Source organism: Rhinolophus sinicus, chromosome 1, assembly GCF_057876585.1.
Source record: "Rhinolophus sinicus isolate RSI-liver-muscle chromosome 1, RSI-T2T, whole genome shotgun sequence".
In the NCBI taxonomy this organism is placed as follows: Eukaryota; Metazoa; Chordata; class Mammalia; order Chiroptera; family Rhinolophidae; genus Rhinolophus; species Rhinolophus sinicus.
The window spans coordinates 123,742,518-123,757,441 of record NC_142501.1 but is presented as its reverse complement, the minus strand read 5'-3'; the positions used below and the strand labels follow the sequence as shown (position 1 = coordinate 123,757,441).

Genomic DNA, 14,924 nt, shown 5'->3' with positions numbered 1-14,924 from the left:
AATGTTTTCCAGTGTTTCCATCAAAAGTACAGTTCTTTGGAATTCATCACATGTATCCTTCACAAATTTTAAAGTTTAAGATAGATATGTGACAAAAACTGATATAATTTGTCACGCTGAGATTTGCATTTGACACTTTCATTTATACCATTTCTGGAGCTTTTATTTTTTTATGTAGATCTAAATTTCTGTCTGGTATATTCATTCCCTCTTCCTGAAACACTGTTGTTGTTTTTTTCAGTTCTTAATAGTGCATGTCTGCTGGCAATGAATTCTCTCAGCTTTTGTTTTGTCTTGCACGGTTTCTGACAAAAAGACTGCTGTGAATTTTAACTTTGTTTTTCTAGAATATGTCTTTTACTTTGGAATGCCTTCAAGGGTTTGTCTTTGCTTTTCAACAGTTAGACTATAGTGTGTCTTTTGGTGTGTATTCTCTCTCTCTCTCTCTCTCTCTCTCTCTCTCTCTCTCTCTCTCTCTCTCTCTCTCTCTCTGTCTCTCTGCTCCCTATCTTTCCTTCCCCCCATTGAGCTTCTGGAATTTGATGTCTTTTATTAGCTTTGACCATTGTCGTCAATTATCTCTTTTGCCCTAATCTCTTTCCATATGTCCTGCTCATGAATTTTGGACTACTTTTTTCTCTATGTGTTTCAGTTTGGGGGATTTATTTTTATCTACCTTAAAATTCACTGATTGTTCAGAGACAGTTTTGGAAACATGGAGGAAAAACAGAGGGTTGCTAGAGGGGCGGGGGGGTGGGGATAAGGGGAAGGTGAGAGGTTTTGAAAAATAGTCGGTAACCACAAGATGGTCATGGGGGTTTGAAAATTAATTTGGGGAACGTACAGAGGGATAGTGGATGGGGGGAGGGGGGTTCACACAGTGTGAGGGATATAAATGATAAACGTCTAAGTTTTGCTTTGTCTTGTGCACCTGAAACTAATAAAATAAAATAAAAATTAAAAAAAAAATTCACTGATTGTTTTCTTCAGCCGTATTGAATCTAGTGATGAGTTGATCAAAGACATTCTTCATCTTTAATGTTGTCTTTTTCATTTCTAGTATTTCCATTTGACTCTAAAATTTTTCTATCTCTATGCTGAAATTCCCTATCTATTCTGTATCATGTATGTTGTTTACCTTTTGTCCTAGGTTCTTTAACATTTTAATTATGGTAATTTTAAAGTCCCCATCTGATAGCTTCAAGATTTGGGTCATCTTTGAACCTGGCTCTGTTGATTGCTTAGACTCCTGACAGTAGGTTCTCTTCTCCTTGCCCTTTTGTCTGTGTCATAATTTTTGCCAGATACCATGTGTAGACTAGTAGAGACGGAAGTAAATGTACATAGAAATGACATGCCTCTTCTTATATCAGACTGGTACTCTAAGGGGTTGAGCCAATAGGACCAGAGGTGATTTGAGTTGAGTTTGGTTGTTGCTATGGTTCCTTAGTGGACCACAGCCTTGATATTCCTTTTGTGATAGATGTACTTCGACTGGGAGTGAGACTAACAGAGCACTTTCTCTATGTGGTGCTCCACCCTCAATTTTCAGCAGAACCTGTCCACCTGTGCCACAGAGTAGGTCTCTGTTTCTACATCTACCCCTCCCTCGGTAATAGAATGCTATTGTCTAGTCATTCATAACTGACGGCAGAGATGGTTCTAATCCAAACTCAGTCTTTGGGAAGTGCTGTGTGCCTCGCTCTCCAAGGTGGTCTTTCTCAGGATTTCTGCCCCTCCTCCCTGTGGCAGTCTACCTCTACCTTGTATCTGAAGTTGACCTTGGCCAGGTGTTTCCTGTCCCTCCTGCAAAGTATGAAACTCCACTTGGTATAGTACAGTCTCTAAGGCCCAAGACAATTACCGACCCCTCACTCAGGGGAAGAGAATGTTTATTTTATTTTCCCCTTGCCATAATATGTCTTCATCTATGCTCTGTGAGCAAGAGCTTTGCTGCCCACCCCAGCCCTTGGAGAAGTGGGTAGGGTTTGGTATCTAACACTTTTCCCCTGATCACCTTTTTTGAGTCTGATTGGCCGGAGCGTTTGCTTCCCATCTCCCAGGGGCATAAAACTTTTCTTCCTAGGATAGAAGGGAAAGGTACTTTTCACTTAGCAGAAGCTGATCCTCTCCCCAAGCCTGCACCTTTATAAGTCTCCTGCACTGCCCTTAGTTTTTCTCATGAGCATCTATGAGCATTTACCGGGGTGGGGGGAGCTGTGAGTGTGAATTCCCCTTTCACATGTGCCCCCAGCTACTTTAGACTGCTCTGCTAACCCCTACTTGCCTTCAGCAGTTCTTTGTATGTTAGTTTGTTTTTCTTACCTGCTTGTGTTTCAACAGCTTGTGCTGCTTCTGCTGTAGGTGAGGCTGTTCATGTGTCACATCTCTCCGTGGAGGCATTCACTCCTCCTTGGAATTCTGGTTACCTGGTTGTGACTTCAGTTCTCTGATGGGTTCAAGAAAAATTGCCATTTTTTAGTGTATCTGGATTTTTCTTGTTGTTAGTGTGGGAGAGGCATTGTTTGCATCCTATGCAGGAGACAGAATTCTGAAATTCTTTTATAAAACAGACTCATACTTATACAAAATTTGCTCAATAAAGAAATGTCAAAAGAAAAAAGTAAAGAAGAATCCTGGCCCCCCAGCGATAATCATTGAAAACCCCTGTGACCATCCTTTCAGACAATCTTTATGCAGCTATGCACACACCAGATATAGGAAATATTGTTCAATGCCACTGAATATATACAAAATCAATTATGTGCAGTATTTCACTCTACAAAAGTAGCACAATTTTTTTAACCACTTTCTATAAATTTACTAGTGCCTTCCTGAAATCAATAGCTTCATCATCTTTAATAGAAACATTTCCATCGAGGAAGAATTTTGATTACACATTTTTTCAGATTGGGCAGTTTGATAGAAGATGTGTATGCTGCTTCTCCATCCCTGACTTCCTGCAGTGAACATGAAGTCTAGGATGCTCTGGAGCCAGGTGAAGAGGCCAAGCCACAGAGACTTCCGTGGGCTTCCAGACCTCTGAGGAGACGTGCTTGAGATTTGTATGTGGCCTGGATCAGCCTGGACTCTGCAGGGCTTCATAGTCCAGTCATCGGCCAAGACGCTTCGGAGGCCCTGGTCAGATGGGGAGTAGCATCCTTGGGGCCCAGCCGATGAGGAAAGTCTTACCCTATTTTTGGAAGAATTTCCTAGCTTAATGATTTTGTTAAAAGCAAATTCCCTAGTGCTATATGTAGATAAATGTTTTGTCTTGACTTTTGGCCTACACAATGATTAGTGCTTGATTGCATACAGTCTCATATTTCAGTCTCAATGTTCTTAATTCTCAAGTCTCCTCTCCAAATTATAGGCACATTAGGCTGGTTCTCCTCTCTTCATGTGGTTTTGTCACTCCGTCCTCCCACCCTCCACCCCCCACTAGCATGTTACTGGTGTTCAAAAAGAGTTGTTTGCTTAGAGGGTAAAAAGAAAAACTTGTTAATTTTAAAAGTCAAGATTAATGAATTTTTTATGGACAGAAGATCATCTTTCCTCATAATGCGTTAGAAAGCTTGTTTTGATAATAATATAGTTGACGGTTTAAAGGAGAAAGAGGCAAGGAGGCATTAAGCCCAGAAAGAATGAGCAAAGTTTCAGAAGAGATATGTTTGTGAAAATTAGGAGAAATGAAAGAATGTAATAATTCCTTCAATGACAAGAAAAAAGAGAAAGAAGACAATAAGGAATGTGGTTGCTCTTATGGCAGTTAATAAACATAACTGCACTTTTGCTATTACAAACTTTGGCTGTCGATTCCTAATTTAGATTATATTTATTAAATGTTGGTTTTTTTAACATCTTTTAAGTGCTTAAAAATGGGAAGCATATTTAAGCATTATAACTTCTGTTATAAATGAACTTTATTTCTTAATTTTATGAATTTTTAGTTATAAATATATATACAAATTCAAAAGAAAATGTGAAATATAAGAAATTATTTCTAATCACAATTTTTTATTATCCTATAATTACTTAATTTACATTTTCCTACTTAGGAAGTTATCTAATTTTATCTTAATATTACCATTCATTTTCACCTCTATCTATTGTTTAGCAGTCCAATATTTACACCTGTCAATGAAGTAGCCACATAAAGACCAGCATGTGTATTCCAGAGAAACTGGAATGTCAGCAGCTGACAAAACAAAATGACAGTTTAATGTGGACATAGCCAGGATTCAATATAACGTGCTGAAGCAAAGTTGAAAGTTCAACTCAAACTGGAGAGCAAACACTCTAGTCTACATGTAGTGCTTTAAAAAAAAACACAAAAAACGAAAAAAAAACACTATCTTTGTCATTGTAAGAGTATTGTCTTTTGGAGAAATTGAATAATTATTTGCTTTACAGAAGATATGCTTTAGCACAGTCTTATCTCTAGTTATTACAGAGTCAATCACTATGGGAGAGTCAGGAAAAGGGAGACTTAAAAATTAGAATTAATTTTTTTACTGTATGTGAATTTAAACAGTCTTTTTTATAAATTTTCAATTACTAGCATGACTTTGGATGTAGTGACATAAATATAAATGTCTATCTATATGGAAACTTATTTTGTTTTACCAATTTGTTTTTCTAACTTTCTATGGATTAACTTTTTTAATTCAGGCTACTTTTTTCCAGTTAGCATACTGGCAAGTGCCCTCCAAAGCTTGGGGCCCTTACTTCAATGATGTCCTTGGTCCATTGTTAACCAAATAGCACAGAACTCACTCTGTATTCCTTGTGCCCTGGCCAGAGAGGCAGTTCCGAGGAGCTTGTGACCTTTGTTTGAGAACAAATGGGTGGCAGGATCCTAAAAAGTGTATGCCTGCAGTCACCTTGGTGACCCCAACTGTTTTGAAGCCATGATAACAACAACTTTTCATTGTTTTTGTTAAATTGGTGGTGTTGTGCCTAGGCTTTCTTTTTAGCTAGCTTCCTGTCATGTGAGCCTTGGGAAGACCAAGTGTAGGGACAGAGTCCCAGAGAGCAATTTCCAGGCTCTCTGTCTCATGTGGAAAGGTGCTGGCTCGGGTGTAGATGGCCATCAGCTGTAACTAGTTGGCCATCAGCTGTAACCAGTTACCCATTGGCCACTAATATAACTGCTGTGGCTGAGCTAGCAAGCATGGATTGCAGTTAGCAAAGGGTTGGTTTGTTGTCAGAGAAGAGGATGGCAGGCTGCAGATCATGTGGCTCCTTGCTTCCTGTGTCTCCAACCCAGCCGCCAGTGAGAATATAGTGGTATGAATCCCCTATCCATGGCTCCGTGGGTGTTCCTTTTTGGCCTCACCATGTCCTGCGTTCTTGTGCAGGGAGCAGGACCAGAGATGCTGCATGACAGCCAGTCACTATGCTGGGAGGGGTAGGTGGCAGTTTCTGCTAAGAAGTTTGAGACATTTTGTAGGCAACTGAGGAAACAATTATTTGGGTGGTTCTTGGACCACCAAAGGGCTCTCCAAGACTGTGTGGACTGATGGAATAGAAGTTATAGTTTAGAGAACTAAGTAAGAGTAATAGATTAGAGCCCACATTCAGGATTAAGTTGGTCCTGAGAATTCTCTCATCAGCCAGGGATAAATCAGAATTACAGATCAGCCATGCCTGTGTACAAGCTTCTACCCCTACCTTATGCTTTTCTATTTCTATAAATTTCGTGAATGGCCTTATTCAAGTCTTTAGTTTCAACTAATGTACTGATGACTCTGAATTATATGTCCAGAATTGACCCCACTCTCAAATTCCAGGCCTTTGTCCCAGTTGCCTATTATATGTCTTCCTTTGAATGTGCCATGGGTACCTCAAACTCAGTGTCTGAATCTGCATTTACCAAATTCTTCCTTATTAAAAAACAGACAAACAAAAAACAAAGAAAACTAGCCTACAAAATTGTCCCTATTTCTATTATTTTTTCTTATCATAGTGAATGGTATCATTCTCTATTAGGTTGCCCAAATAAGAAATTATAGGCAGTTCTCTTCTCATTCAAAAAGTGCCCTAAATTCTACCTTTCATAATTTCTCTCAAATATATCTCCTCTATTTTAGCCCGGTTTTTTTTCTGTTGTATCTTGAGTGCTTAGAATGTCTCCTGGTACATAATAGGAATTTAGCAAATATTTAGTGAGTAAAAGAACAAAGAAAGCCATTGGCCCTGATAGAAACACTTAATTCAGGAAAAAGACAAGACCTTAAGAGACATTTTCAAAATAAATATTTTGGGGGGAACATTCAAGAGAATCTTCTCCACTAAGCGAGGGTAAGCTGCTATGAAAAAGGAAGTCTGAAGAAAAGAACAATTTCTTGTAAGTAACGTTTTTAAAAAAAAAAAAAAAAAGATGGCAATGGGCAGGCTGAGTAATAAAATTGACACAGCTGAAGAGCTAATTGATAATCTGGAAGATAAAGTGAAATAAAGTTTCTTAGAACAGTGGAAAATGGTAAACAGAAATTATGAGAAAAGTTAAACTATGGAGGATAGATTGAAGAGGTCTAATACCTTTCTAATAGAATTTTCAGAAAGCAAAATAGATAACAGTGGAAGTAAGACAGTAATAAAAGAAACAGAACAAAAATCTCCATGAGCAATGGGGGGAAAGCTCTAATACTCAGATGGAAAGGCCACCAAGTGTTAAACAGGATTAATAAGAAATGAACATCTACTGTATTTTGTCAAATTTCAGATGCCCCTGGTTGTAAGAAACACCATTATTTTATGTACCACTAGCAAGGAAAAACTGCTGCCAATTAAATTATGACATACACACCAATTGTAAGACATCTCAATTTCAAAGATGTTAAAATGCTGATGGGATAGGGAGTATATCTCTTAGAATTGATGAAAACAGTATGTACATCTTGGTAAAATTTTAGGTCTCTAAGAATTAAAAAGAAAAAAAATTTTTATAATGGAACAAAAAAGGAAACATTAATTTTCTCATCGGGAACAATGGTTGCAAAGTGTTCAAAAGGAAAAAAAAAATGTTTGAACCCTAATTCTTATATCCAGCTGAAGTCTCAATTGAATATGGAAAAACATAATAAAGCTATGCAAGATGATATGGACACAATAAAAAGGAGAAACTAGTTATGACTTGGAAGTGAGGGGAGCTAGAAAAAAATTAAAAGTTGAAACATTTAATATTTGGCAGAGACTTCTTTCAGTGACAAAGTTTAGTTAACTGGTTTACATTTTCTTCTTTATGAATAGTTACAATACTTGTTCCCATAGTAAATAATATTTACATAAACACATTGTTAGTGTTATTTATTAGATTTCAGTTTTCAGAGTCAATGTGTAGATAAAGCATGGAGGACTTAATTATAATGAGAGAACGCTCCTACAGACATCAACAGAGTAAAAATAACATTCCTTATAAACACTGGGAAGGTGGGGGAGCTAAGATGTTGGAAAAAATAAAAAAAATCAACTTCCCATCTTTCACAGCGGGGAGTTAATAAATCAAGATATAGATGTTTACATATATTGAAATCACAATAAAGGCAACCATGATAAAAGCTAAACATTTGCAAATAAAATATTGGGTATGTGAGGGGGAGAGAGAAAAGGTGGAAAGTAGTGTGTGAGTGCTCTAAAATCTTAATCTTTATGTGTGGAGAGCCCAAATCAATAAAGGCTATTATTTATTTATAATGATAACAACGAGAACAAATAAAAAACAAAATCACACACACAAAAATCCCTTAAATTCTGAAAAGTGAGTTTTATATTCATGTATACTGTTTGCAGATAATTTTTTAAATATTGTGCATGTATTATCTATCATTAAAAATATAAAGTAATATGAATGAAGAAGTCAATAAGTTAGTATATAGAAATAAATAGTAATATAGGTAAAGAACCTGGCACAGAGTAAGCACTCAATAAATTATAGTTGTTATGGCTGTTATTACAAATATTGTTATTTTTATTTATGGTAACTGATGTCAACTGGATTTTCTCTTGCCCTTTCCGATATAAGTAAAATTGGCTCAAACCCACATTTTGTGCTTTGTGGCAGCCTGGAGCATGTCCCATGGTTTCTGCTGATGCCCATGGCATCTTCTGGTGGTTGACACTGTGTCTGGGCTCCTTCTTCTACTGAACTAAATCAGTTTCTGAGTCTCATTGTGCTCTATTTCCCATCCCAGTTCACATTTTCTTTGGTCAGATATTGAATTCAATCTAGTTCTGCATTTCTAAAAACACCCACTCACATGACACCTTTGCATTTGTAAGTTTGAGGAGGTTGAAGAAGGTTAAGTGACAGGGACAGTTTACATCATCAAGATGCCATTTCAAATTGAATATTGGACATCACTCCTGGCCACTGGTCAGCTACGACTTTACCTCACTCTGGCACCTCCAGCCTTGTTGTCTTGACTGGCCATTCCCTCCTTCTGCATCTCTCTTCTCAGCCCTCACTTATGATTGCTTGGGGGAACTCAATTTCATTTTATTCTGCAGAATCCTCTGACTCATACTCCCAGACCTAGCTTCAGACCTCCTTGGCAGAGCCCACCCCACGAAGATGCCCAACAAATCAAGGGCCTTTTGGGTCATAGAACCCACTAGAGAGCATAGTGGTGGTAAGAAGGAGCACCTTTTATGTCTACTGTGTAGGAATATAGCAATAGCTAACCAAGCAGATTTTTATACTCAGTTTACTTTCTCAGTGCCATCTGCTCTCCTCATCATCAGAGAGGCATAGTAGTTAAAATTTACCTTGAATATCATTTAAAATAAAAGTATTTTTTTAAATTTATTGGGGTGACAATTGTTAGTAAAATTACATAGTTTTCAGGTGTACAATTCTGTATTACATCATCTATAAATCCCATTGTGTGTTCACCACCCAGAGTCAGTTCTCCTTCTATCACCATATATTTGATCCCCCTTTACCCTCATCTCCCACCCCCCACTCCCTTTACCCTCTGGTAACCACTGAACTATTGTCTGTGTCTATGAGTTTTTGTTTCTCATTTGTCTTGTTCTTTTGTTGTTTTTGGTTTATATACCACATATCAGTGAAATTATATGGTTCTCTGCTTTTTCTGTCTGACTTATTTCGCTTAGCATCATACTCTCAAGATCCATCCATGTTGTCACAAATGTTCCTATATCATCTTTTCTTACCGCCAAATAATATTCCATTGTGTATATATACCACAACTTCTTTATCCATTCATCTATCAAAGGACATTTTGGTTGTTTCCATGTCTTGGCCACCGTAAACAAAGTTGCAGTGAACATTGGAGCACACATGTCTTTATGTGTAAATGTTTTCAGATTTTTTGGGCAGATACCCAGGGGAGGGATTGCTGGGTCATATGGTAATCTATTCGTAAGTTTTTGAGGAACCTCCACACTGCCTTCCATAGCAGCTGCACCAATCTGCATTCCCACCAACAGTGTATGAGGGTTCCTTTTTCTCCACAGCCTCTCCAACACTTGTTACTATTTGCCTTGTTGATGATAGCCATTCTAACTGATGTGAGGTGATATTTCATTGTGGTTTTGATTTGCATTTCTCTGATGATTGGTGATGTTGAGCATTTTTTCATATGTCTATTTGCCATTTGTATGTCCTCTTTGGAGAAATGTCTCTTCAGGTCCTCTGCCCACTTTTCAATTGGGTTGTTTGTTTTTTTGTTGTTGCGTTTCATAAGTTCCTTGTATATTTTGGATATTAGCCGCTTATCGGAGGCACTGTTTGCAAAAATCTTCTCCCATTCAGTTGGTTGCCTCTTTATTTTGTTGATGGTTTCTTTTGCTGTGCAGAAGCTTTTAAGTTTCATATAGTCCCATTCGTTTATTTTAGCTTTTATTTCCATTGCCTTTGGAGTCAAATTCATAAAATACTCTTTGAACCCAAGGTCCATAAGTTTAGTACCTGTGGGTTTTCTTCTATGCAGTTTATTGTGTCAGGTCTTATGCTTAAGTCTTTGATCCATTTTGAATTAATTTTGGTACATGGTGACAGATAGCAGTCCAGTTTCATTCTTTTGCACGTGGCTATCCAATTCTCCCAGCACCATTTATTGAAGAGGCTGTCTTTCCTCCACTGTATGTTTTTAGCTTCTTTGTCAAAAATTATCCGTCCATATTTATGTGGTTTTATTTCTGAGTTCTCAATTCTATTCCATTGGTCTATGTGTCTGTTTCTCTGCCAATACCATGCTGTTTTGATTATTGTAGCCCTGTAGTACAAGTTAAAGTCAGGGAATGTGATACCTCCAGTATTGTTCTTTTTTCTTAAGATTGCCTTGGCTATTTGGGGTCTTTTGTGGTTCTATGTAATTCTGATGATTTTTTGTTCTATTTCTTTAAAAAATCCCATTGGGATTTTGATGGGGATTGCATTAAATCTGTATATTGCTTTGGGTAATATGGCCATTTTAACTATGTTGATTCTTCCAATCCATGAGCACGGAATGTCTCTCCATTTCTTTGTGTCTTCTTCAATTTCTTTCAAAAATGTCTTATAGTTTTCAGCATATAGGTCTTTCACATCCTTGGTTAAGTTTATTTCTAGGTATTTTATTCTTTTTGCTGCAATTGCAAAAGGAATTGTTGTTTTGTATTTCTTTTTCTGAGATTTCATTGTTACTATATAGGAATGCAATGGATTTTTGTATGTTGATTTTGTAGCCGGCAACTTCACTGCATTCGTGGATTGTTTCTAATAGCTTTTTGGTGGAGTCTTTAGGGTTTTCTATATATAGCATCATGTCATCTGCAAAGAGTGATAATTTAACTTCTTCATTCTCAATTTGGATGCCTTTTATTTCTTTCTCTTGCCTGAGTGCTCTGGCAAGGACTTCCAACACTATGTTGAAAAGCAGAGGTGATAGGGGGCAGCCCTGTCGTGTTCCTGAACGTAGTAGAGCAAAGGGCTTCAGTTTTTCACCGTTAATTATGAGATTAGCTGAGGGCTTGTCATATATGGCCTTTATTATGTTAAGGTGTTTTCCTTCTACACCTATTTTATTAAGTGTTTTAATTATAAATGGATGTTGTATCTTGTCAAATGCTTTTTCTGCATCAATTGATATAATCATATGATTTTTGTCCTTTATTTTGTTTATGTGATGTATCACATTGATGGATTTGCAGATGTTGAACCATCCTTGTGCCCCGGGGATGAATCCCACTTGGTTGTGATGAATAATCTTTTTAATGCATTGGTGTATTTAGTTTGCTAGAATTTTGTTTAGGATTTTTGCATCTGTATTCATCAGAGATATTGGTCTGTAGTTTTCTTTTTTTGTGTTATCCTTACCAGGTTTTGGTATCAGGGTAATGTTGGTCTCATAAAATGAGTTACGGAGCACTGTCTCTTGTTCAATTTTTTGGAAGAGTTTGAGCAGGATTGGTATTAGATCCTCTTTGAAGGTTTGGTAGAATTCACTAATGAAGCCATCTGGTCCCGGGCTTTTGCTTTTGGGAAGGTTTTGGATGACCGATTCAATTTCATTACTGGTGATCGGTCTGTTTAGATTTTCCAGTTCTTCATGGCTCAGCCTTGGAAGGCTATGTTTCTAAGAACTTGTCCATTTCTTCTCAGTTTTTGACTTTGGTGGCATATAGTCCTTCATAGTATTCTTGGATGATCCTTTGTATTTCTGTGGTGTCCGTGATAACTTCCCCTTTTTCATTTCTGATTTTGTTAATTAGTGTCTTCTCTCTTTTTATCTTAGTAAGTCTAGCCAAGGGTTTGTCAATTTTGTTAATCTTTTCAAAGAACTAGCTCTTTGTCACATTAATTTTTTCTATTGTCTTTTGTTCTCTCTTTCATTTAGTTCTGCTCTGATTTTTGTTATTTCCTTTCTTCTGCTGACCTTGGGTTTCACTTGTTCTTCTTTTTCTAGTTCTTTAAGGTGTAACATGAGGTTATTTATTTGGGAGTTTTCTTGTTTCTTGAGATAGGCCTGTAATGATATAAACTTCCCTCTTAAAACTGCTTTCGCTGCATCCCAAGAATTTTGGTAGGATGTATTTTCATTGTCATTTGTTTCTATGCATCTTTTGATCTCTCCTCTAATTTGTTCTTTGACCCAGTCGTTCTTTAAAAGTATGTTGTTTAATCTCCATGTATTTGTGTTTTTTCTTGCTTTCTTTTTGCAGTTGATATCCAATTTCAAAGCCTTGTGATCAGAGAATATGCATGGTATGATTTCAATCTTCTTAAATTTGCTGAGGCTGATTTTATGTCCCAATATATGGTCTATCCTTGAGATTGTTCCATGTACACTAGAAAAGAATGTATAGTCTGATGTTTTAGGATGAAGTGCTCTATATATGTCAATTATGTCCATTTCATCTAATGTGTCATTTAGGGCTGCTATTTCGTTATTTATTTTCTGTTTGGATGATCTATCCATAGCTGTCAATGATGTATTTAAGTCCCCTAGTATAATTGTGTTTTGGTCAATTTCTCCCTTTAGTTCTGTTAGTAGTTGCTTGGTGTATTTCGGTGCTCCCTGATTGGGTGCATAAATATTGATGACTGTTATGTCTTCTTGTTGTATAGTCCCCTTCACCATTATGAGATGTCCATCTTTGTCTCTTGTTATCTTTTTCACCCTGAAGTCTGTTTCATCTGATATCATTATGGCTACACCTGATTTTCTCTGGGTACCATTTGTTTGGAGTGTCAATTTCTACCCTTTCACTTTGAGTCTATGCTTATCCTTGTAGCTGAGATGTGTCTCTCAGAGACAGCATATGGTTGGGTTTAGTTTTCTAATCCAATCTGCTACTCTGTGCCTTTTATTGGTGAGTTCAGTCCATTTACATTAGGGTGATTATTGATATGTGAGGATTTCCTGTCATTCTATCTTTAGTTTTCTGGTAAGACTGTGTCTCCATTGTTTCTTTGCCTTTTTGTTGTTGTCTATTATTTCTGTGCGGTGGTATTCTATGATGTTTCCCTCTGTTTCTTCTTTTATTACAGTATATATTTCAGTTCAGGATTTTTTTTTGAGTGGTTACCCTTAAGTTTATATAAAGAAAGTTTGATATTTAGAATATTCCATTTTCTTCAGCACACTTACTTTCTCCATTCCCATACTCTGGTTCAGGCCTTTACTCTCCCCCTTTTTATGCTTTGGTTGCCACAAATTGTCCTTGTTGATGGTGGTCGAATAGCCTCCTTTAGTATTTCTTGTAGTGAAGGTTGTATGTTAGAAAATCCCCTCAGCTTCTGTATGTCTAGAAAGGTCTTTATTTCTCCTTCATATCTAAAGGGTGTCTTTGCTGGATATATTATTCTTGGCTCATAATTTCTCTGTTTCAGTAGTTTGGATATTTGGTTCCACTCCCTCCTGGCTTGTATAGAGTTTCTGCTGAAAAATCTGATGATAATCTAATGGGCTTTCCTTTGTAGGTTACGGTCTTCTTTTCCCTGGCTTCCTTGAGGATTCTTTCTTTGTCATTGATTTTAGACAGCTTCAATACAATGTGCCTTGGAGAAGGCCTGGTGGGATTGAGGTAATTAGGTGTTCTATTTGCTTCTTGGATTCAAGGATCCAGTTCTGTCCACAAGTTTGGGAAGTTCTCATCAACAATTTGTTTGAATATATTCTCTGTTTCCTTCTCTCTTTCTTTTCCTTCTGGTATGCCCATTATTCTTATATTGCTCTTTCTGATGGAGTCTGAAAGTTCTTGTAGAGTTCTTTCATTTCTTTTAAGTCTCAAGTCTCTTTCTTCTTCCATCTGTGTAATTTTCAGGTTTCTATCTTTGATGTCACTGATTCTTTCCTCCATCTGGTCAATTCTACTACCTAAGCTGGTTATTTCATTCTTAATTTCTTCTATTGAGTTCTTAATCTCCAGAAATTCTATTTGGTTCTTTTTAAAAATTTCAATCTCTTTCATAAAATGCTCATGTTGTTCTTTGATTGTGTTTCTGAGTTCATTAAACTGCCTTTCTGTGTTTTCTTGCATCTCGTTGAGTTTTTTCAGAACTGCAATCTTGAATTCTCTGTCATTTAAGTCACATATTTCCATATCTTTAAGTTCCTTTTCTGGAGACGTTTCACTTTCTTTCTGAGCTATCCTGTTGGCTTGGTTATTCATGGCAATTTCTGATTTATTATTTCTCTTCCTAGACATCTACAGGAGTGGCTTCTGCAACAGGTTGATAGGAAGAGGTCTTTCTTTTGTTTTCCAGTACTTGTTGGTAGAATGTTTTATTTTCTCTCCGACTGCAGCCTTTTTTTTTCTATCTCACACAGTAGTGCTATGTTTTTTCTGCACTATTCCAGCTTCTCACACAATGGGGGGATTCCCTGGGAGATGGGCTTCTCCTCTGTTAATAGTTCACCTGGGTCACAGGGCGCAGTGTCTGTGTGGGTATGCGGAGAGCTTTTGATGTTCCAAAGCTCTTCCTGCACCAGATTCAGAGCCTGTATGTTTCAGCAGTCTGTTTACTCCTGCAGGGATCCGCCCAGATAGGTGGGGCCAGGGGCGGGGTGAGTTGTGAGAGGTGGCCCAGAGCAATGGCAGTGACCACCACCACAGCCGGTCCTGCTTCCACAGCTCCCTCCCCTTTGCCGGAACTAGTTGGGCTGCGAATTTGTGTCTGTGGGCCACAGTTCTCAGAACAGCAAATATTCTGTTCTTTGGATCTGACACTGCTACTGTTCTGCTTCTAGCACTGGGCAGGTGGGGGTGGGGCGAGCTCTGGGAGGGTAGGGAGGGGGCGGCTAGTCTCAGTGCCTAAGGCTTCCATTCTCTGTGGCAGTGAGGGCTTAAACCACCATTTTCAGCCTTCTTCCCTCAGTCTTTTCTCCGAGGTCTCTGCCGTGAGCGTTGGGTTCAGCCATGTTATATGCTGCCCCTTCAGCCCTGTGGGCCATAAGCGGAGCCCTAGCAGT

At 37.8% G+C, this 14,924-nt stretch overlaps 1 protein-coding gene across 1 annotated transcript in view; it reads left to right on the top strand.

The window, feature by feature from the left end:
* Positions 1 to 14,924, top strand: part of C1H10orf67 (chromosome 1 C10orf67 homolog) — a 118,355-nt gene that overhangs the window by 67,190 nt on the left and 36,241 nt on the right. The gene's annotated exons all lie outside the window — the stretch shown is intronic.